This window comes from Mauremys reevesii, linkage group 1 (genome assembly GCF_016161935.1).
Source record: "Mauremys reevesii isolate NIE-2019 linkage group 1, ASM1616193v1, whole genome shotgun sequence".
In the NCBI taxonomy this organism is placed as follows: Eukaryota; Metazoa; Chordata; order Testudines; family Geoemydidae; genus Mauremys; species Mauremys reevesii.
This window is the reverse complement of record NC_052623.1, coordinates 234710378-234731699: the sequence shown is the minus strand read 5'-3', so window position 1 is coordinate 234731699 and position 21322 is coordinate 234710378. Positions and strand designations below refer to the sequence as shown.

The 21322-nt window shown below is 43.8% G+C and overlaps 1 protein-coding gene across 1 annotated transcript in view; it reads left to right on the top strand.

Moving 5' to 3' along the window:
• The window catches only part of ATXN10 (ataxin 10), a 171621-nt gene that overhangs the window by 56572 nt on the left and 93727 nt on the right, over nt 1-21322 (top strand).

Sequence of the window (21322 nt, the reverse complement as noted above, 5' to 3'; positions counted from 1 at the left end):
AGAATATGCAGCCGCTTTGTGGGATCCCATTTATTAAGTTTTCTGCCAATGTTGACTGTCTTTGTGAGTTACCCCAAATCACTCCTTTGGGTCCCTGTAAGAGTCCTAGTCAGTTCTTTGTCCTAGTTGAGGATAGACCTTGGACCCCCTTTTCTGGAGCTAGGGTTGTGCTTCAAACAGCCTGTCTCCCCAGCTCTTCTCCTGGAACAGATTATACAACAATGAAAGAGTCTCACTCTCTCTCCTTAGAGCAGGAGCCCCAGCCTCACTCCTTGGGGGTGGGTTATAATTTAGCCAGATGTAGGGCCTTAGCTAGTCCCTTCCTCAGCTGATCACTTTCCCCTCAATTAATCCTCAGGCTGGGAGGATCCAGGAGACAGCCTTCTTCTGCTACTGTCTTCTCCCTACTAACTCAGGGCCCTGCCAGAGCCTTCTTACTCCCTGAATTGTGCAGGCATTTACCCTGCTGTGAGGGAGGAAGCAGCATTTATGCTGATCTTCTTCTCCCAGCTCATTTCCCATTGGTTTGTGGGGAGAGCCTTGCCCTGCCCTTTCTGCAAGGCACCTAGCCCCCAGGCTCTTAAAGATAAAGTGACACAATTTCCTCCCAGGAACTTCATTCCTGGGACCGATGCTTCTCTCTCCACATGCCCCTTAGATCCTCATACTGAACTTTTCAAAGTCTTAAAGGGCCGTTTTGGGGGCTGACCACTGAGAACTACTTCCTTTAGAGGCCAGATCATCCTGTCACCTCTAGTTTTATTTAAATATGGGGGCATTTTGAGAAAAAATACTCAATAGTGAAAACAAATCTTTTTGCAGATTTTGTAGTTCATTATTTTCAAGGTTATGTCTAAAATCAAAATTTAACTTCTTTGTTAGATATAAATGTTGTAATTTTGAAGAGATAGTAAGGTCCTACTGGATATTTGGAAAATCCTCCAAAAGGACTTAGAATGACTAAAGGAAAAGCAAATGTCATTTAATAGATTGGTTTTGTTCCAATTTTATTTAAAACATTGTTTGTGGGTAGGCTCTTTTTCATAACCAGGTCAATTTACTTAGGGCAGAAACAGTTTCCAAACAGCAGACTTAAAGTTTGAGGGTCAGGCAACCAGATTTCTATTTGAGTCTTTTTATTGGGAAAGTAATTATAGAATACATAAAGCAGCAAAATAAACACTGGACTGTCCATTTGTTTGCTCAATGTAGGCTCATTCTGTTGACTTCTGCTTCATTAATGAAGACCTTTAAGTCATGTGACTGTGGGAATCCAGAATTGCTGTGGAAGAAAAGCAGAATAAACAGTCTTTTGTCAGAATAACCTTCAAATGAGTAGGGAGCAAAATATTGTACAAGGTCATCAGATGAGGCTAGAAGGGGAAATAGTAGGCAGAAGTGGTTAATCCAATGTCCATAATAAGGCACGTGCAGAATGTTTGCTTCCTCCTCACCCCTTTCAGAATATAGAAGGTGTCACATTCAGTAAATCACATCTCCTTGATCACATGCATGCAAACTCAGGACACTCATTTAGACAGCTGGAAAGCCTATCTTTAAATACACTTGGTTGCACTTAATCATTCCCAACTATCATTTTGCTCATTTACAAATTGTTCCGCTATTATTATTGGGAATTTAGGAGCCAAGCAACAATGTTAGATTTCTGTTACTATTATTTCCACTGTGACAGCTTGGTCACACCCATCAATATTTACATATTATTAAAATTCAGTGGGAAGAAAGTAGGGTGGTTTTCAAGAAAATCAAACACTGAAAAGGAAATTGTATGTGTTTCACTTCAGTGGTTATGATGCTGCTGTTATGCACCAGATTCAAACGTGTCACTGTCATTGTTCTGGCAGACACATGTTCACTTCTGTTAGTAGCATGCATTGCACATAGGCTAATGTCTGCATATTGTCATAGTCACAACTGTGTTATACCCAAAGGCAGCTTCACAAATACAATGTAGAAAGGCTTTTACTTCTTGGCAAGGATTTGGGATTGAAAACTCCTCAAAAGAGTAAATGAATTTTCTTTGTAGTTGTAGCTGAGCAGGACTGATTTCTGATTCATTAAGTACAGTCTTGAATAACTTCTCACCTGGAGGGAACTCAAAAGAATGTTAGATGTTTTGCAATTACCAGCTGCCTTTAAGGAGACTGTTGTTGTTGAAACATAGCCTCTTCAAAGCTGGCTGGCCTTTTACAAGTTGGCCGGCATTCTATTTAAAATGTTCAAAGTTGGGGAATCTGGAAAGCAACCTTGGATAAGCCCCCAGTTTTTCAAATCTCTAGCTATCCAAAAGGGTTTGAAACTATTCAGACCAAGAGTTATGTACAGTATAAAATTAGAGCATTAATCTGTTACCACTGGTTCAAAAAAACCCAAACCGAAACACTCCACGCACTTTTGTCAGAAAGTAACATTTAATTGAAATCTAAAATTTTCTGTGGGAAGATACAGACAGATGTAGTCCAGTTAAGGAACTGGGACCAGAGGAGAGAACAGAGGAATGAGGGAGCCAGAATTAAAAGTCCTATGGGATGAATAGAAATGTCAAAATATTGCAATTTCCTGTGGGATGGATATTCTGTTTTTAAATCAGCACTACTGTTTTCATGGTAGAAATGTGATCTTCCTTATTAATACCGAAGGTCAAGAAAATAGTTGGGATAAATTATGTGTCTTAACTAGGGCTGTCAATTAACCACAGTTAGCTCGAGTGATGCAAAATAAATTAACTAGATTTAAAAATTAGTTGCGATTAATTGCAGTTTTAATCAAATTGTTAAATAATAGAAAACCAATTTTAATTTATTATAAATATTTTTTGATGATTTTCTACATTTTCAAATATACTGATTTCAATTACAACAGAATACAACATGTACAGTGCTAATTTTATGTTATTTTGATTTATAAATATTTGAACTGTAAAAAGATGAGATAGTATGAGGTGAATTGAAAAATACCGAGTGCTATAGAGCAATCTCTTTATCGTGAACTTGCAAGTTACAAATGTTGATTCTTTTCTTACATGACTGCACCCAAAAACAAAGCAATGTAAAACTTTAGAGCCTACACACACACTACCCTCCTAACCAAAAATATTTTTAAATAAATGGTATTCTGTTATTGTTTAACAGCATGATTAAACCTGTGATTAATCACGGCTATTTTTTTAATCTTGCGATTAATGGCAGTTAATCTTTTTAATCGTTTGATAGCCCTAATCTCAATTTAAGGATAGTTAAGTGTTCTTTTAGAGAACCAAAAGGTAAACATGTTTCTTGAAGGGGAAAACTATAAAAGCAACATATTATTACTTGATGTTTGTATTGAATATAATAAAACAGGAACAAAAATTAACCAAGCATTTTTAATAATAAAAAAAAAAAAAGTAAAACTACAAGCTAAATAGAAATGTCAAGAGACTTACTTGTGGCTTCAGTTCAGCTTATATCATTGCAATACCTACTCAGTGTTGCAATGGACCTTTCAGTTTTTGTATTTTTCTGTTCTTAATGTTGGCCTATGAGAACTGTGTCAGAGCTATTGAAAGCTTATCATTTATATTTTTGTTTTTAAAAGGCCACTTAAAATGCCCAGAATCTGATTATTGACTCACATGGAAAAAAAATGAGAATGTACTACCTCTAAGAGTAGTACTTGGTCAATACTAAGTATTGCAGAAGAAAAACAAATATATTGAACTTTTAGCAAGTTGGCAGGTATTTCCATGCAGATTTTTGTATATTTACCGATTAAGGTTCAAAAGTTAAAAATCAAAACAAAAATCCCTTTCTGCAGCAAAGTGCCTTTTTGCCACTATAGATTTTGAAGTAATTTGCGGTGGGTGGAAGCAGGCATTTTCATGCTGTCTTTTCAATCTCTTTGCGGCTCTCCACTCAAGTTTATATGGAATGGACAAAAACATAATTTTGAACTCCAGCTGAATTTTTGGTTAACTAGGTTGCTTCAGTGTCAAACTACAGGGTATATTTTTCCTTGCATATACAAGGAATGCCTAATATCCTAATATTTTGTTATAGTAGTATAACACAATAACTGTTCTTTGAATTATGTTTGTTTCTTGGTTTGTCCTTGTGGCTCACTGTGAATGAAGATTATAGGGTAAATAGAAATTCTTTCTTTCTTTCTTTCTTTCTTTCGAGTGACATGATTCAGAGCTTATTTTGTTAGAACATCAAAGTATATTTCTGATTAAAAAGTAACTAGCCGCAAGCTAAATTTAATCATTTGTTCAGTGTTGGTCCTGATGTGCAGTGTATGCTGTCACTTAGCATAACTTTGGAATAGTTTAAGCTTTCATAATATGTTTTATATTGATGATAAACTGCTCTTTCTCCCATAAAAGTCTTCTGTTTCTCAGATATTAAGTGAGCTGCAGTTTTCTGCAATTCAATGTGTAAAAGACAGATCCTGTCTTTATTGGCTCCAGGATACGTTGACAATAACTTAAGATGATGGTGTATTGCGGTTGTAGCCTTGGTCTCAGTTTTATTATTACATTTAATTTTTTGATTCAGGCTCATGTTTGATTCATTACCAAGAAACATTTTTTCACATCTAAGGACTAAGCCACTTTCCCCATATAGTAAATAAATACGCAGTAGATGCGGCCAGGTAGGAGTGCAAAGATTTTTGTCTCTGTTTTCATTAACTCAGAGCTCAGTTGTTGTAATGCTTCTTTGGCAGGAACATTGAAAAAATATTTTGTCAGCAATTCATTCAAAATGTGGGGCTGTACTTGGACTCTCACTAGCACATACCACTAAGATTGCTTAAACGAATTTACATAGCCGCGGTATTGGCGGTAGAGTCAGTGCTTTGCAATAAAGAGTTTAGGCCTCTGTGCCGCAGCTACCGCATGGAACAGCAACCTTTTTAAGCAACTATAATGTTATATTTGGGCTCACTAAAATGGTAATATTTTCTTCAAGAAGTTATTTTGGCTGCCTGTTTTGTAAAGAACTGAATTAAAAATGTTCTTAATGTTAACATAATTCCTGCATACCTTGTTGAAATGCAATCTTTTAATCTGAGTGTCCAGAGCAGTTTGAAACTTGCTGTTCAGCACATGAACGATATCTGTATTTGTTCCTCTCATGTTAGCTCTTTGCTCTGCTAAATGCTGATTCTTGGTACTGGAAATATTTCCTCCTCTTTTTAAATAATAAAAATTTGTTCATAGCTATAAATTGTATTCATTATTTTCTTTTCTTTATAGACTACTAAAGTAGAGATGGTCTACATGAACATTTAGATCACAGCAAGTTGAGGTGTAAATCTACCCCACGGCAGCCTGCCATGCACCAACTGCCCGTGTGGACTCTGCTGCAGACCCATGGTCGAATGGTTGGATCAGCAACAAAGAAACCATTCTAAACGTCTATAGCTGACCACTCATCACGTTTAGGGTTGCTGCTGACGGATTCCGATCTGGCAGTTGAGACCACACAGTGGTGCCATCCTATGGCTTTCTCATCATTGGCCCAGCTTTAAGAGTTCTCCAACTCAACGTCGAGGGTTTATCAGCATCCAAGCGCAATGTAATCAAAGTGAGCTATGGAACTTTTAGTGCGCAGCAGAAGGGTCCACATGGACACTTAGTGTGGAGCAGGCTAAAGCGGGATAGATTTATACGAAGTGTTTGTGTAGCAGACGTAAGTGTTCATCAGTGTTAGTATCCGATGAATTACACAGGTAAATATTCACAATGCTGATGTTACTTTTAAAGTTAATGCCATCAACCATTAGGACACAGAGAGGACAAATATTGTGACTAATGCACTGCCTGAACTTTTCTTTCTTCCCACTGCTCCATTAATCCAGTACCGATGGGTGTTCTGCCTTTGACCCACACTTGGGAAGCAAATATCCTACTCGCAATTTTTTTCCCCAGTGATTTGATAGTTCCATCTGCTGGCATAGTACTGTGCACATTTTTGGAATCCAGTGTTCTGTCTCCGCTTTGGAAGGCAGAGGAGTCCTCAGGTAGAGCTCAGGAGGAACCTCTCTTTCCAGGCATGATTTTGGCTTTTGTTCCTTCCTTTCACTATAGTCCAGTAACAGTTCTGGTAGGGAGCAGTTATGCAGCTCTGGTAGAGAGAGGCTCTTGAAGGGAGAGGTTCCTTTAGCCAAGCAGTACCTTCACAGCGCTTCCACATTAGCAGCAGCTGTTGTATCAGGCCTTCTTCCTGCTCTCAGCATCACACCCTGCTTAGCAGTTCTAGGAGGATTCTTTTGAGGGTCTTGATGCCTTTTTCAAAGGCAGAGCCTAGATTTCTGGAATATCAAAAGGCAGGAGAAGGTGGCAGAGAGATATCATTGAGGAGCAAGGATCGAGTCACTCGCAAGGGGAAAAAATGCCATAAGTTTGGAAACGCTGCTTCAATCAGGGCTTGGCTACATTAAGTTTTGCAGCGTGGAGGCTTTCTTTCCAGCGCTGCAATACCCACCACACCACACTTAGTAGGCAAACCAGCGCTGCAACTCTCAGTTTTGGCGCTGGCCTGAAACCCATCCGGTTGGGGGTATAGAGTGCAGCGCTGGCGCAGCGCAGCTCAGCTCAGCTGTGCACTCACCACCACTTTTTACCTCCCTCCAGGATCCCAGAAGCCCATCCCTCCTGTTCAGCTCAGCCACACCTGCACATCAGTTTGCACTCTGGCTCTCAGGCCTCAGGTGACCCGCCCTTTTAAATAAAAAAAAAAAAAAATCCTCCTGCAGCCAGGTGTGGTGGTGTGGAGTAGTTAATCAGTTACAGTTACAGGGTAACCATGCCTCCTGCCTCCCAAGCGAGCACCAGCATGCATGCACAGGTGAAGCAGGACCTCATCAGTGTTTGGGGGTGGGGCGCCTGTTCAGGCAACAGCCGCCTCCGGTCAGAGGAATTATATCTTCTTGAGCAGATATCAAGGACATGCTGATAGGGGGGGGGGCGGGACGGGACATCAATGCAGGCAGGAAGAAGCCAGAGTGCCCCTATTACAAAGCCGAGAGAGATCGATCGATCCCATCCCGCCCCCGACCTGCCCCGCTTTTACTTTTGGACAACATGATACTTTGGGGTGGGGGCCAATCCCAGCAGGTAGGGTGGACAGGGGAGCAGGCAGGGGGGGGGGGAGAGGAGGAGGAGGGGAGGAGGAGGGGGAGAGGAGGAGAGAAGCTCCGGGATGGGGGAAGGGGGGGAAAGATTCCCTGGAGCATGGCAGCAGCCCAGAGCTCTCCCAAAAGGAGGAGCAGCCAGCAGCAGCAGCAGCAGCAGCAGCAGCCAGAAGCACAAGCAGGCGAGCGTTTTTATTTTGCTTTTTTTTTTTTTTTCTGGGTCTGGAGGATATGGGGGTGATGGATGCATGGCATGCAGCATGGGAATAGTGGAATATGTGGTCTATGTGGCCTATCACAGTCATCTTCAGTAATCTCAGCCAGCAGTCTCAAGCAGCAAAAAGCTTCATATAGGCAGGTTTATTATGCCAGCCTGTGTGTGTCCTGTCTGTGCCCCTGCGTCCCAGTTGCCGCCGCCGCATTTCGCCGGACATCTCTGGCACAGGCACGGCAGCGCCCACGCACGGGCGGGCGCAGGACATTCCCGGCCCCCCCCTGCTAGTGAAGCCCCGTAGGGGTAACATCTTCAAAGATTAAGTAGTAGGGAATGTTGGGAGAAGATGAAGAGAGATAGAAGAGAGATGAGATGAGATTAGTCTGCATCTCACTCCAACCTCTCTCCACTCTCACTCCCAAGCACCAAGCCCCCAGCTCCAGCTCACCCCCTCACTCCTCACTCTCCACCTTTCCTCTTTCTTTTTGTTTTCCTTTTTGTTTGCAAGTTTGAACTCCTTTGTGAGAAACTGACAAGTGTACAAATCATGTCTGGAGAATGTGGCAATGCTGCCTGCTGCAAATGTTGTCATTTCTGTGTGTGACAGTGACTGTGACTGATGTGTGTAGTGACCAGACATCAACTGCCAAGAAAAAAAAGAAAAAAGAGAAAAGAAAAAAAAAGAGAAAAAAAAACAAAAAGAGCAGCACTCTGAGAAAAAGAGAGAAAAAAAGAAAAGGAAAGAGAAAAGAAAAAGAGGAGCAGGAGAAAGAAAAGAGAAAGAAGGTGAAAGAGAAATGCAAAGGCAGAGGAAAGCAGCCAGGAGAAGCGCAGTGAGCCTGCAGCAGGAGCCTGGTGCCATAGCGTCCCTGTGCAGCCCCCACCCCGCCTCCCGCCCCCCCCCCCACCCCCCCCCCCCTCCCGCCCAGCTCCAGCAGCCAGCCAACCACACACCACCACCACACCACACACCAGCAACACCACCTGCCCCCACCCACCACCTCCAACACCCACCACCACCCCCCCCATACCCCCATCCCCCCCCACCACCTGCACCTTCATGCACCACCCACATTCATTAGCAGTCCAGACAGCACATAGGATGTACAGACTTGTGACTGTACAGTTCATGCAACCCTGTACCTGTATGTTGTGTGTGTCTGTGTGTCTGTGTCTGTCTGTTTGTGAAATGTTGTGTGTTTTTCTGTCTGTCAAACTCAGTTTTTTTTTCAATAAAATTTAAAATAGTCTTGAAAAAAGTCTTTAGTATAAAAGATAGTAGAGATATATTAAATAGAATAATAAAAGAATAACTGCAAATATTATTATTAGTTGCAAGCAAGCCATACACAGTTGGCAGTCAGCCTCAAATTCTTCAGCCTCAAATTCCTTACTGCAATCTTCAGCCTCAACCTCCTCCCTGCCCTAATCCTGTGCATCCCTCTCCCTGCTCTCTCTCCTTATTGCTCAGGACAGGAACCTCGGTCCCTCCTCGTTTCACGAACTCCTCACCTTCCACCTCACTCAACACCATCATATTATACATTTCACATGCTGCTTTACACAAACAATGCTGCTTTCCCTGCCGCTAGCAACACCTCAAGCCCACCTTTCCCATCCCCAGCAAATCCAAGCACAGCCAGCACAACGCTCAGCAAAGCACCACCGGTCCTTCCTCCTGTCAAGCGGCCTCTCTAGCCAAGGCCTCTGCCTGTGTCAAGGTTGGGGGTATGGTGGTCAAGGATCACATGGGGGTGGGCATCATCCCCTCCCCTGATGTGACCTTCTCTGCCAAAGTGTCTGCCTGCATCTTCCTGCCTGCATCCACTGTTGAAAAAAACTGCCAGGCCAAAGACTTGGCCAGCAAGCTGTGTGATCAGCATCCACAAGCGCTTTCCAATGAAAAATATAAAAACGTCCATGAACCGCCACAGCCCACAAAAGGACGACCCAGAATACAAATGGGGGGCCAATGCCACCCCATGCGTCCCATCTATCGGGCCAGAATAATAACCCAAAGCCATCTGCATCGCCCCCAACGTCATCCACAGCCATTGTCCAACTTACTCCATTACTTGCTGCACCTTGCCTTCTTGCATCAAAACTTTGCCCATCAAAACGACTTCCAACACCAAACTGGTTCCCGTTCCTCCCACCCAAACTATGTGTCATTTCCCACACATCCAGACCACTGCACACCAGCCATCGCAGCCAGCACCGTAGCCTCATGCTCTGCGCTGCCAGCACTCAGCTCTCTCAGCACAAAGTGTGCAGAAAGTCATCCTTCTCCTGTGAGAGTTTAACAGAAAGTTCTGCTCATCCAGACTTCCCATCACAAGACTCCCACCACTCCCAATGCATCACCACTCAGCCGGTTTTCCAAGCCCACAGTGGCGTTCTCAACGCCGCGCATTTCAGAATGCACCGCAGCACACAGTGTGTCACAGCCGCAGACGCTCCTCCTCACTGATCATTCACTTCTGAAGGAATGGCTCACTTGCCAAGCGCTCACTGCTGGCTGACACTGAAGTGCGTTGTCCTCAGCTGCGCCTCAGCAGAGTCAGGTGAGAGAGCCACCATTTTCAGCAGAACAGAGAATGACAGAAACAGAGAAACACGCGATTCACTGAGAGTAACGCGCTGCGGTGGCAATGCTGATGTGTGGCGGGCGAAACCACGGAGGAAGCGAAAATGACCCGAATGACTTCCACGCTTTCCCAAGCGCCAAAAGCCGCTGCCGGGCGCAAAACGTGACGAGGCGAGGCTACTCACGCCCAAATGCTCACAATCTCTCAATCAAGTGTACCAGCATGCAGCTGTGTGGTGCTGCACCACACACACACTGCGGCTGGTGTCTGTCCTGGTGGCTGCACACAGCAGCGCTAGCGGGCTGCATAGCTGCAGCTCTAGCTGCTGCAGCGCTGCCTGCAGTGTGCAAGCTCAGAGACTCTTCTTGCCCCAGTTCCCTTTCTTCATCTTCTTTGTGATCATCTGGTGTTTCTACAGTTTTCCACGTTTCCCTTTGTGAAAGGGACTCTCAGTACAGGGACATCTGTGATTCCCATTCTGCACTGAAAACTGAAGCCATCTGTTATCTAAGTAGCCTTTGTAAGTTCAAGGAGTCCACCCATACTCCACATCAAGGTGTTTGAATTTTTAACACTATTATAACTGGCATTGAAAGCTCTCCCTTGTATTGAGAGCTTTAGTATTTTAGATCATTGCTATAGATGATACTGACACAAAGTATTACCTCACTTATTGGGGAGGTAATACTGCGTGGTCTTGTTTTTGAGGATGATGAGTTCTTCACTAAATGTTTCCAGTGGCACCTGTATCTGGTGGGCAGTAATTAAGTCCAAGAAAGAAGTCATCTCTGTGTTCTGTGTAAATAGATCAGACTTTGTATTCAATCCTGTGACCATGTGAGATTAACAAGACTGGATGGTCTGGTTGCTTGTGTGGCATGCTTCAAAAATGCTTCAGTTTCTGCCATCTGTGAAGTCACATGGAGATTAATTCATACCTTTACTCAACATCATTCTCTTAATTTAATAGCTAAATTGCCCCACCCACCTCCGCACAAGTACTCTTTTCGGGGACTTGACTCTAGGGTTGACTCCAACCAACTAACCTGTTTTAAAACCTGCTAACTGGTGTCTGAAATAATGTGAATTAACTTGTTAGGTAATGCATTTTTAAACTGCCTCTCGTTTTCCTAGTCTACACAAGTTTCACAGTCTACTTGTTTGTGGTGACCAGTCTCCTGAGAGTGGTAATCTAAAGAGACAGTTCTTAACCAAGAAAAAGGTTATCTGTCTGTAACTGGAGTTCTCCAAAATGTTGCCTGGGCAGATGTATGAGTGATGGGATGTACAAACCCCACAATGGGCAACAAGGTGTTAAGGGATTATTTTGGGCTCAACCAGCCCTGCCCTGCCACACCTGCAGCAAATGCTCCATCTGCTGGAACAATTAAAAGGCAGGGAATTACAGGATCTTATTTGGATTGCAGAGCTGGAGGTGAACAAACCTGCAGCCTACAGCTCCAGCAGCATAGAGCAGAGGGAAGCCTGAAGGCTCTGATACAGCTGCCCAAAGGGGCCCTCTCTGAGGGAAGGGAGGACCCACCCCAGAGACAACCAGAGAGGAAAGTATCCTGGGGACCTTGGACATTGGTAACTCCCTCTTACTACTTTTGGTTTGGATTTCCCCACCAGGGGAAGGCCTGAGACCAGGGTGGGCAAACTATGGCCTGGGGGTCGCATCCGGCCCTTCAGACATTTTAATCTGGTCCTTGAGCTCCCGCCAGGGAGCAGGGTCCAGGGGTTGCCCTGCTGCGGCACTCCAGCCGGGGAGTGGGTTGGGGGCTTGCCCCGCCCTGCACATGCTGTGGCGCCATGCGGCTCCTGGAAGCAGTGGCATGTCCCCCCTCTGGCTACTGTGCGTAGAGGCAGCCAGGGGCCTCTGTACGCTGCCCCTGCCCCAAGTGCTGCCCCTGCAGCTCCCATTGGCCTGGAACCACGGCCAATGGGAGCTGCAGGGGCAGCGCCTGTGGACAGGGCGGTGCACAGAGCTGCCTGGCTGCCCCTCTGCATAGGAGCTGGAGTGGGACATGCCGCTGCTTCTGGGAGCTACTTGAGCCACCTGGAGCCTGCATCCCTGACCCCTTCCTGTGCCCCAACCCCCTGGCCTAGCCCTGATCCTCCTCCTGCCCTCCAAACCTCTCGGTCCCAGCCCAGAGCACCGTCCTGCACCTTCAACCTGTCAGCCCCACCCCAGCGCCCACACCCCCAGTCAGACCCCCCCCTCCCTGCACCCCAACCCACTGCCTCAGGCCAGAGCCCCCTCCTGTACCCTGAACTCTTTTTTGGCCCTACCCCAGATCCCGCACCCCCAGCTGGAGCCCTCACTCCCTCCTGCACCCCAACCCCCAATTTCATGAGCATTCATGGCCCACCATACAATTTCCATAGCCCTTGGGCCAAAAAGTTTGCCGACCCCTGTCTTAGACTAAGCTGACCCCTGTGGGGGAGGGAAGGGGGATGAGAGGAAGGGGTCCATGGAGGATAGCCTTAAGCAGCCTTGGTTGCCAGACTACTGGTAGCCCAAAGGGCCCTGGGTTGGAGCCTGGTGGAGCGGGAGAGCTCAGGCTCCCCTCCACACAACCTCCTTGGATGTCAAAGGTTGCAGCCGTGACCGCTAGGGCATGTTCCCCAACCAGAGCCCAAGTGAGGGCCCTTACAGTATTCTCACCCACTTCATAGCCTTTGGCTGACATTTTGAAGCATAAGAAGGAACTGAGTCCTTTCAGGGCTGAATGCTGTTGAAATGTATGTAGCCTGGCCCTGAATGTGTAGAACTGAATTTGAGCTTGTACAAAGCCTTACTGGTTGCTGCTTTCAGGATCTTTCCAGGGCATGTGGTGCTGAGGGACTTACTCATGCTTCAAAGAGCACGGGTCTGCAAGGGCAATAGGTCTGCAGTTGCAGGTTAGTAACCTACCTTTCCTTGGTTAATTTGACAAACGATGTTAACAGAATTATACTATATTACTTTTCTTTGCTAAAGCCCAGCTGTACAATAAAAGCTCTTGTTTTCCAACAGTATTTTCTATCTTGGTTTTCTGTCTGAAAAGACCATTTGCTATCTAGTGTGAGGGCTTAAACATTTATTTGATAGCTAGGGCATAAAATACTTGTATTGCAATGAGCTAGTGCAGGGAGATGCCCTTTTACCCATTGCATGGAGCTCTCAGTCCAGGCTCCCTGATGCCTACTCCTGGGGGAATTAAAAATTTTGCGCATAATATTTTAAAATTCTGCATATTTTATTTGTCAAAATAACACAGTATAAGCACGCCAGTTTCAATTCTTGTAGTAATTTTGTTTCAAAATATTTGTCAGCAATTGTCTGTAACAATACAGACAACAAAAAAGATTCAGGAAATGTTTTTTGACAAATAGGTTTCTTAGGAGACACATTAATACAGAACTCTGAGTAATAATTCATTTAAACTACAATACAGAAACGTGTTTCCTGCATCCCTAAGAAGTAGTGCAAAGGCTTGAGGGAGTCAGCGGTAACAGGAGCTGAGAGAGGAGGAAGTAATTACTGGGAAGGAGCCTGGATGTGAACTTCGAGGATTGTTGAGTGTGGGTGGGAGAAGTATGCAACAGGGTTTTTTTTGGAGAGCGGGGAGGGATTATTAGGGAGCCTCCACCATGTAGACCCTGGCTGACCCCCTAGCCTCTCTCATTGAGTCAGGCACGTCTTTCCCCATGTGTCCCTGCACCCCCACTCAGCCACCTCTTCCCCCGCCCCCATGTGGCCCTCCACCCCAGCCCCTCCCCCTATTTGTCCCTGCACCTTCCTCCCCTGGTCCCCATGTGTCCTGCACCCCCACTCAACCACCCCTCCTCCCCGTCTCCATATGGCCCTGCAATCCCATTCCCATTCAGCCCTCTCCCCAGTCTGCACCCCTCAGTATCCCTTCTGAACCCGTCCGTGTCACCTTCCCCTCTCCCCCCGCAGCCCCTTGTGCCCCATGCTGTCCATCCCCCATATCCCGTGCCTCCTGACAAGGCCTCACGGGCAGGGTGCTGTGAGGAAGGTAGCTTCTTTCTCTTCTCTGTCCTCAGGTAGGGCTGTTCCTGCCCAGGAGTGGTTACTCTCTGTTCTGGTGCCACCATGACCCCTAGTAAGGAAAAGGAGTAACTGCAGCATTTTTCCAGCAGAATGTATTTTCTCTCAGGGAAGGGGAAAATTCTGAATGGCACATGAATTCTGGATGCGTGCAGTGGCACAGAATTCCCCAAAGAGTACTGATGCCTGTGCATGCTCCCTCCTGGGAGGACCTGTCTCTGATTTATTGCCCAGGGTACCAGTTTTCCCTATAATGAGCTTTCCTGTCTGTGGAAAGTTTTAAACCTATAAGCACAGTCTTTCCCACTTGCCCCACTTTTATCTTCTTCTTTTCCTCCTTCTTTATTCACTATGATAGCTTGCAACTCAATCTTTCCATATGATTTACATCGTGGTTTCTCCTCCTCACCTGTTGTCTCCACCCACTCTCCCGTCCACTTGTTCTGGATGAATGGGCCAATAGATATTCCCAGCCCTGTAGAGTATAATTTATTTTTGCTGAATATTTTTAATAGTATATTGGTATCACTCATACCCTTAAGTTTAAATCTTGACACTTATACATTAAACAAGTCAAATACCTATTTTAACACATTTTAAATAGAAATATTTATTCCATAAAATAAGACTCTTTTCTCCTGATTATTTCTTTCAACAATCCCTACCTCTCTAAAGTCACCAGCTGGGAACTGGATGGAATTTTCCTTAAAAAGTCAATGCTATTTCTGTATCAGCTGGAGGACATACTGTTCAGTGATGCAAGTACTCTCTATTTCCACCCATGTGATTCTACTCCTTTGTAGCACACTCTTCTTCCTCTCTGTGCAGGGGAGAAGAGAAGTCAGGAGTAAGAGTTAGTGCTTCAAGTCAGTGCAGAGTACAATGAATGTACTTGCTAGAGTTGTTTTCCTTTTAAACTCTTCTTTACATGCAAACAGCTCAAAAAGCCATGCCTTAGGCTCTGGAAAATTAAAGCATCATTAAGAAATCAAATTTTTTCTTCATCTTTTGGTTGCAGTAATCAACAACATCAAAATGTGTTATGCAGCTGGGAAGCTACTATATGTAGAAGATGCCATATGAGAACAATTTTAAAATCTTGAACCTGCATACATGTTTTTTAAAATAATTAGGAAAAAGTAGTACAAAATTACATTATAATTCATCCTGACCAAGATCAATGTGTATTCTAAAAGTTGTTTATTCTATAAATGCTTTGGTGGTTCCATTAGAGATGGGAGTACAGTTCATATGGTCACTTTTTCTGTGGGTGGGGGGGAAGGGAGGACATTTCAAGTTTTTCAAGTGAGCGGATTGCATTTTTGACTCTGAAAGGCAAAGAACAGAAATTCTCCATTTTTAAAAAAAATGGAAAGGCATAGTGCACTTCCTGGAAAAATTATGTAAAAGTGTGGTCAGCTGTCTGGCAGTGAAAGTAAGGATTTTTTGAACATCCACTCTCCTTTAAACCACAGTTGAATGGTGAGTTTAAAGATTAGGTTGTGGGGCTCCCCTTCCCCATTTTCCTGGGGTTATTTAGTTCTAGCCCATGGAAATAAGCACGGGCAGAAAGCACTGCTGCTGTTGGCAGGCCTCTAGCAGACTAAGGGAAAGACAGCTGTGCAGTAGAGTGCTGAATCTAGTGCCTTATATAGTATGCATGTAGTATATAAATCAGAAAATTTTACCATTCCTGTCTTTTTTTGTGAACTGGCAATTTCGCTCTCCTCTGACAAATTAGAGTATTTCTTTCTCTTCCCTCTATTAGGCTTGTACTCTCCAGAGGACAATTTTGTTTCTAATTCCTGGAAAGTTGGCATGCTGTCACAGGCTGCAGGTTCCAAATGCAAAGAGTTTAAGTGCTACTGACCATTGGAAAACATTTCCTTAATTGTAGTGCTACAACAGTTATTTATTATTTGCAGAAGGATTGCCTTGGTATTCAAGAGCAATTTTAGAAAATCATTCTCCAATAAATCAAGGTGCACAGCTGGATCTTGCATTGTGTTGTTTCACCTCTCTTTTACTGTATCATTTGTGAAAAGCGAGAGGGGAAAATTATTTGAGTTTCGTATGTGTCGCCTCATTTAAATTCTCCAGTAGCGAATAATGTTGTTCCCAACTTGGATGTACCTAAGAAGCTCCTTCTGGTTCCTATCAAAGTCAGATGTTAAATCAAAAAGCAGTGATGCTGGTCAGTCACCGAGAATATGCTGATTTTTGGCAGTGTTGATGTAGCACAGTAGGGAAAGAGCAGAGCAGTACACCGGATAATACATACAAACATACAGTTTATGGATAGCAAGAGCCATGGGTCCATCTGATACCTTTATAAGAAGGTTGACTAGGAATTCTTCATTGGATTTTGTAATTTTTTTAAAGTATGCAGAACTTCCATCTTGGCATGAATGATAGCTCAGTGGTTTGAGCATTGGCCTGCTAAACCCAGGGTTGTGAGTTCAGTCCTTGAGGGGGCCACTTAGAGCAGGGGTCCCCAACCCGCGGTCCGCGGCCCGGTACCGGTCCGTGGCCTCTTAGAAAGTGGGCCGCGAACCGACCCAGTGGAGCTTCCGCAGGCGTGCCTGCGGGAGGTCTACCCGAGCCACGGGACGAGTGCTTCCTCCGCAGGCGTGCCTGCGGGAGGTCCGCTGCTCCCGGGGCTCCGGTGGACCTCCTGCAGGCGGTTCGCTGGTCGCGCGGCTCAGCTGGACCGCCCGCAGGCATGACTGCGGAGGGTCAGGACGAAACTGGTCCCTGGTCCTAAAAGGGTTGGGGACCCCTGACTTAGAGATCTGGGGGAAAAATCAGTACTTGGTCCTGCTAGTGAAGGCAGAGAGCTGGCCTCAATGAACTTTCAGGGTCCTTTCCAGTTCTATGAGATAGGTATATCTCCATATTTTTTAAAATTTTTTTATATTTTAATTTAAGTGTTAGCACTCTCATAATATCCAGTGGCTGTTCCATGTTCTGGTAATTATGTGAGAAGAAGTTTATCGTAATTAGTTGTCTGAACCTTTTCCTTTCTGCTTTTGATCAAGTTATGGTTCTTCCTTGAGGAGAGAACAGGTCACGAGCCAGATCATTTTAGGTCCTATTTAAGTATCCGAAAACCACTATGAGATGAGTGAAAAAGAAGGTAGTAAAAAAAAGGGGTGGGGGGAGGGAGAGGCGATCTTCAGAAGTTTTAGAATACTTCCACAAATATTTCTTTAAATATGGGGATTGCATTTGCTTCCCTTACACCTATACCAGCAGCAGTTCTTTCAGGTACTCATGGCAAATGTGCTTTGGCTAACCTAACGAATTATTCTTTCAAAAAATATCAAGTGTAGATAATGGTTTGGGGCCTTCCACTCCTCTTGATGGCATTTCTCTGCGTGTTTTTTTGTGTGGGATGTACGTGATAACTTTTGAAAACCACATCTGATTAATTCCAAAATTTCAGTAAATGTTCTGGGCATCAGTTGGCAGAATCATGCTCATTTTTTAGTGAAAACCTTGAGAGGAAAATGGGAGACACGTAGAGCCCCTCATGTCTGGTTATCAAAGTCCACAGCTTTGAGCAGGTCTATAATTGTCTGTAGAATACAGAACCAATGGATGACAGCCATTAATACCTTTCCATATAACACCCTTCTTGTGATCCCAGAGGAGGATGGAAGAGTGGAAGGGAGGATAACACATAAGAATCTGGGGATGGAAGGGAACTGAGAGATGCAAGAAGCCATTGGTGTGCTTGGGAATTTTGGCCTACCAAAGCAATAAAGTGCATGCCTTTCTAGATGTAGGTAGGCTTAGACAGGAGCAGTCCAAGGAAAATTGAGGGGCCCAGAGATGACATGGGCAAATAGACCCCTTTGGCATGAGGATGGGGTAGGGGTTCAGGGAGTCCCTAAAATAGAGGGGTCTGGAAGGGTAGTTCACATGTGGTGGTGGTGGTGGGGGGAGTGGAGGAATGCAAGCTCAGCCTACAGAAGTGACAAAGCATGCAGCCCTCTAGCCAACTGTAAAGACAAACTCTGTGATTCAGCAGCAGAACCAAAACAAATATAAAAGTTAATCTGAACTTTGTCTTTTAGACTTAAAAGATTATTCAAGGGGTTACATTTTTTATGAAGATCCTTCTCTGAGGAACAATATTATGTGTGCTATTGTGATCTCTGCCTTTGTTACCTCAAGATTATAGTACTGCAAGGTATTGTGTATGCACTTGCACACTAATATTTTTCTCCTGTGCTTTTGGTAAGTGAGAAGTACTTTGATGGGTGGGGTGGAGTATCTGGGCTAGAGGGCTGTGTGAGGGCACATTTATTTAATTTAATTTCATCCTGTAAATTGATTTTTTAAAAATAGATTTTATTAGTTTTATGCAAAGCCAACAAATACCCTTTGGGCAAAGATGTTTGAGGAACAAAAGTATAATTTAAAAGGATTTTGAAAATTCTATTAAGAGTTGCTAGTGAGTCACTATGTTTTTTTGGTTTCATTAGTGGCTAGAGATTTAGATTGGACAGAAGAGAATTTATGAATGCAATCTCTCTTCAAAGTTTGGATGGTCTACCCTGTGAGTACAATTGCTACATTTCAAACACATTGTAAACTACGGAAAAAATGACTCTTTCATTCCTATGTATTTTAGTTTGAATTACAATGATACAAATAATGCGATGTATTCTCACTGAAGTCATTTGAAGATGAAACATTTAATATAGAGTGGTAAGAAGAGGATCGCCATCATTCCATTTTCTGATGTGAAAGACACTGCTCTGTAGGGTTGCTAATGAATACAAATCGACTTAAATCTGGAGCACTGCATTTTATGATAAACTTGATTGCTTACACCTAGCGTTGGTTGGACCAAACTCATTGCTTATCTGGCATGTTTAGCATATACTGGGCATAAATATGGCTTATACCATTTCATCTTGGCTACCTCTCAAACTTAGTTTGGCACAATGTATCCTTTGTGCTATTGAACTGAACATCTCCCATGTTTATCTACTTGTGAGCACTTGATTTTTTTAGGATTTTAGCCAAACACTTAATCTAAAGACAGCCCAGGAAATTGGCATATTTAACACTATTCATTTGTTACTGTATTCTGTTTATATAACAACTGTAATTTTCACCATTTCCTTTACTAAACTGCAGTGGTCACCAGTTTATCCCAGTGGGTCTGCTGTTGGGCTGTGAGCACAATTAAACCTTTCTGAAGCATGTTGTGTGTATCTGAAATGCCTGATATTCAGTTAGCAAGTAATAAACAAACACCTTTTTATTTTAAACTTGAGGAGGGAGATGGGAGGCTTGTGGGCTCTTTTTTTAAGACTACAAAACAAAAGAGTGGGGTGTCTTTTTACATCTTAACTTTTATTTCTTTTTCCTGTTTCGCTACCACCAAAATCTCCATGCATAGCAACAGCGTTAAGGCATTTCTGTGTGCCTTTGTGCATGCCTGTCTTCCTCCTCATCCTAATACCTCTTTTGGTGTTGTGTGCTTCAAGTATGTTAACACTCCAATATTTTTATATGGACTCTACATGAGTTAATGGCAATGTGGGAGGACAGGGGAGAGGAGAAGAAACCTAAATGTGGTGGTGGAGACATCTGGGGGTATGAATGAAAAATTTAACTTTGGGATCAAGAAAGACAAACAGAACTGCTATGTCCATATTTATAAGCAGAATCCATAAAACCACTTTCTGAAACATATACCAGAAAGGTCCAAAATGCAGGTTGCACATCACTGTCCTCTCTCTAGGCCTCTAGTCTCCTAGCAATGTGTAGAGGACTACCATGCATAGAGAGTAGACCTGTGCAAAGTTGGAATGCTTATACTTTATTGATTAATGCACATTACGAGTGTGATGTCTTTTCAGCCCCTATATGGGTTTTTCTACACAGCACGGCAAAGCATCCCAGAGGGGTGTAATTTGTACAGCACAGTAACATACTGCTCTAAAACGTACCTAGAGTGTGTTAATTCAGTGAGTCCTGTTTGAAACAGGACTACATCAATGTGAACTAGATACCTTTTAGAGTATGCCAGCAGGGTCTACACAGGGGAGTTAGACCACAGCATATTAGAGAGTGCTACAAATCATAGTCCTCTAGTGTGCTTTGCTGGTGCATTGTGTAGACAGGCCTCAAGTACTAGCAGATTTTAAGTATAAGACAAAAATCCAAGCAAATTGCCCTGCAGAATTATAAACTGAAAAGCCTACACGTGTGGCTTTAACCTTTAACTGCAGAATTGAAAATCGGAACATAAAATACATTTTCTTAAATGCAATTTTGCTGTATTCCACTGGTGGAAGAGATTTTCACATGAGGCTAAAACCAACTGTGGGAAGTATGTTTTCATAAAAGCAAATTCAGCTACTGTTTTGTGGATTTCTTAATCATCAGAATAAGATAGTCCTGTTTTGGTGTATTGTGAGCTATTAAAATGCAAATCCTTTGGTGTTGATGTTGCTATTCATAAAGTCTGAGAAGGGACTTCTTGCTTGTCCATGTGCTTCAGGTTTTGTTGGTTACTTAAATTTCTTGGGAGTTTACAATTTGGGAGCCATGTATGGACTGAGGAAAATATACCTCTATGGTGATTGATATGGTCCAATCAAGACCAGTAAGGGCCTGTCACCTTTTCCCTGCAGCTTGGGGTGCCTCACAATGCTTTTCTGCTGTAGTTGCCACATGGGTCACTTTCAAACAGCTTGCCAGTATGCAGGTCACACTGAGTGACTGTGTATAGCCACAACCCTGGTTCAGCAACTCTAACCCCAGCAGCCTGTCAGCAGCATAGTAGCCACACTCTGGGTTCCAGCAGTCTGTTACTATTTGCAGGGCGACCCAACACACGCCTAGTCTTGCGTTTCCCCCCAGAACATGTGTTCTGCGCTGTCCAGCCCTCTCCTACACAGTTCAGATATAGTAGGTCCATCACTCCTTCTAAGGAGATCATTATACAACAGTTTGCTACCCTAGTTACCCACACAGTTTACAACACTGGATTAGTTTTGATTAAAGAATAAAACAAGTTTGTTTAACTACAAAGAGAGAGGTTTTAAATGAGTATAAACAAGTATAAAGCATTAAAACAGACTAGACCTGGTTCAAGGTGAAATTCTTACCGCATGCTCCCAGCAACAGGGCTGACCAAATTTCAGGTCAGGATCTCTCCCGAAGTTAAATGGGCTGGTTTCTTTTGTCGTCATCTTAAGGAAAGAGTGAGAGATGGGTTGGGGAGAGATACCTAGGATGTTTTTGCCCCTCACTTTATAGTCCAGTCCCCCTTTGAAATGCATTTTACTGAGCATTACCCTT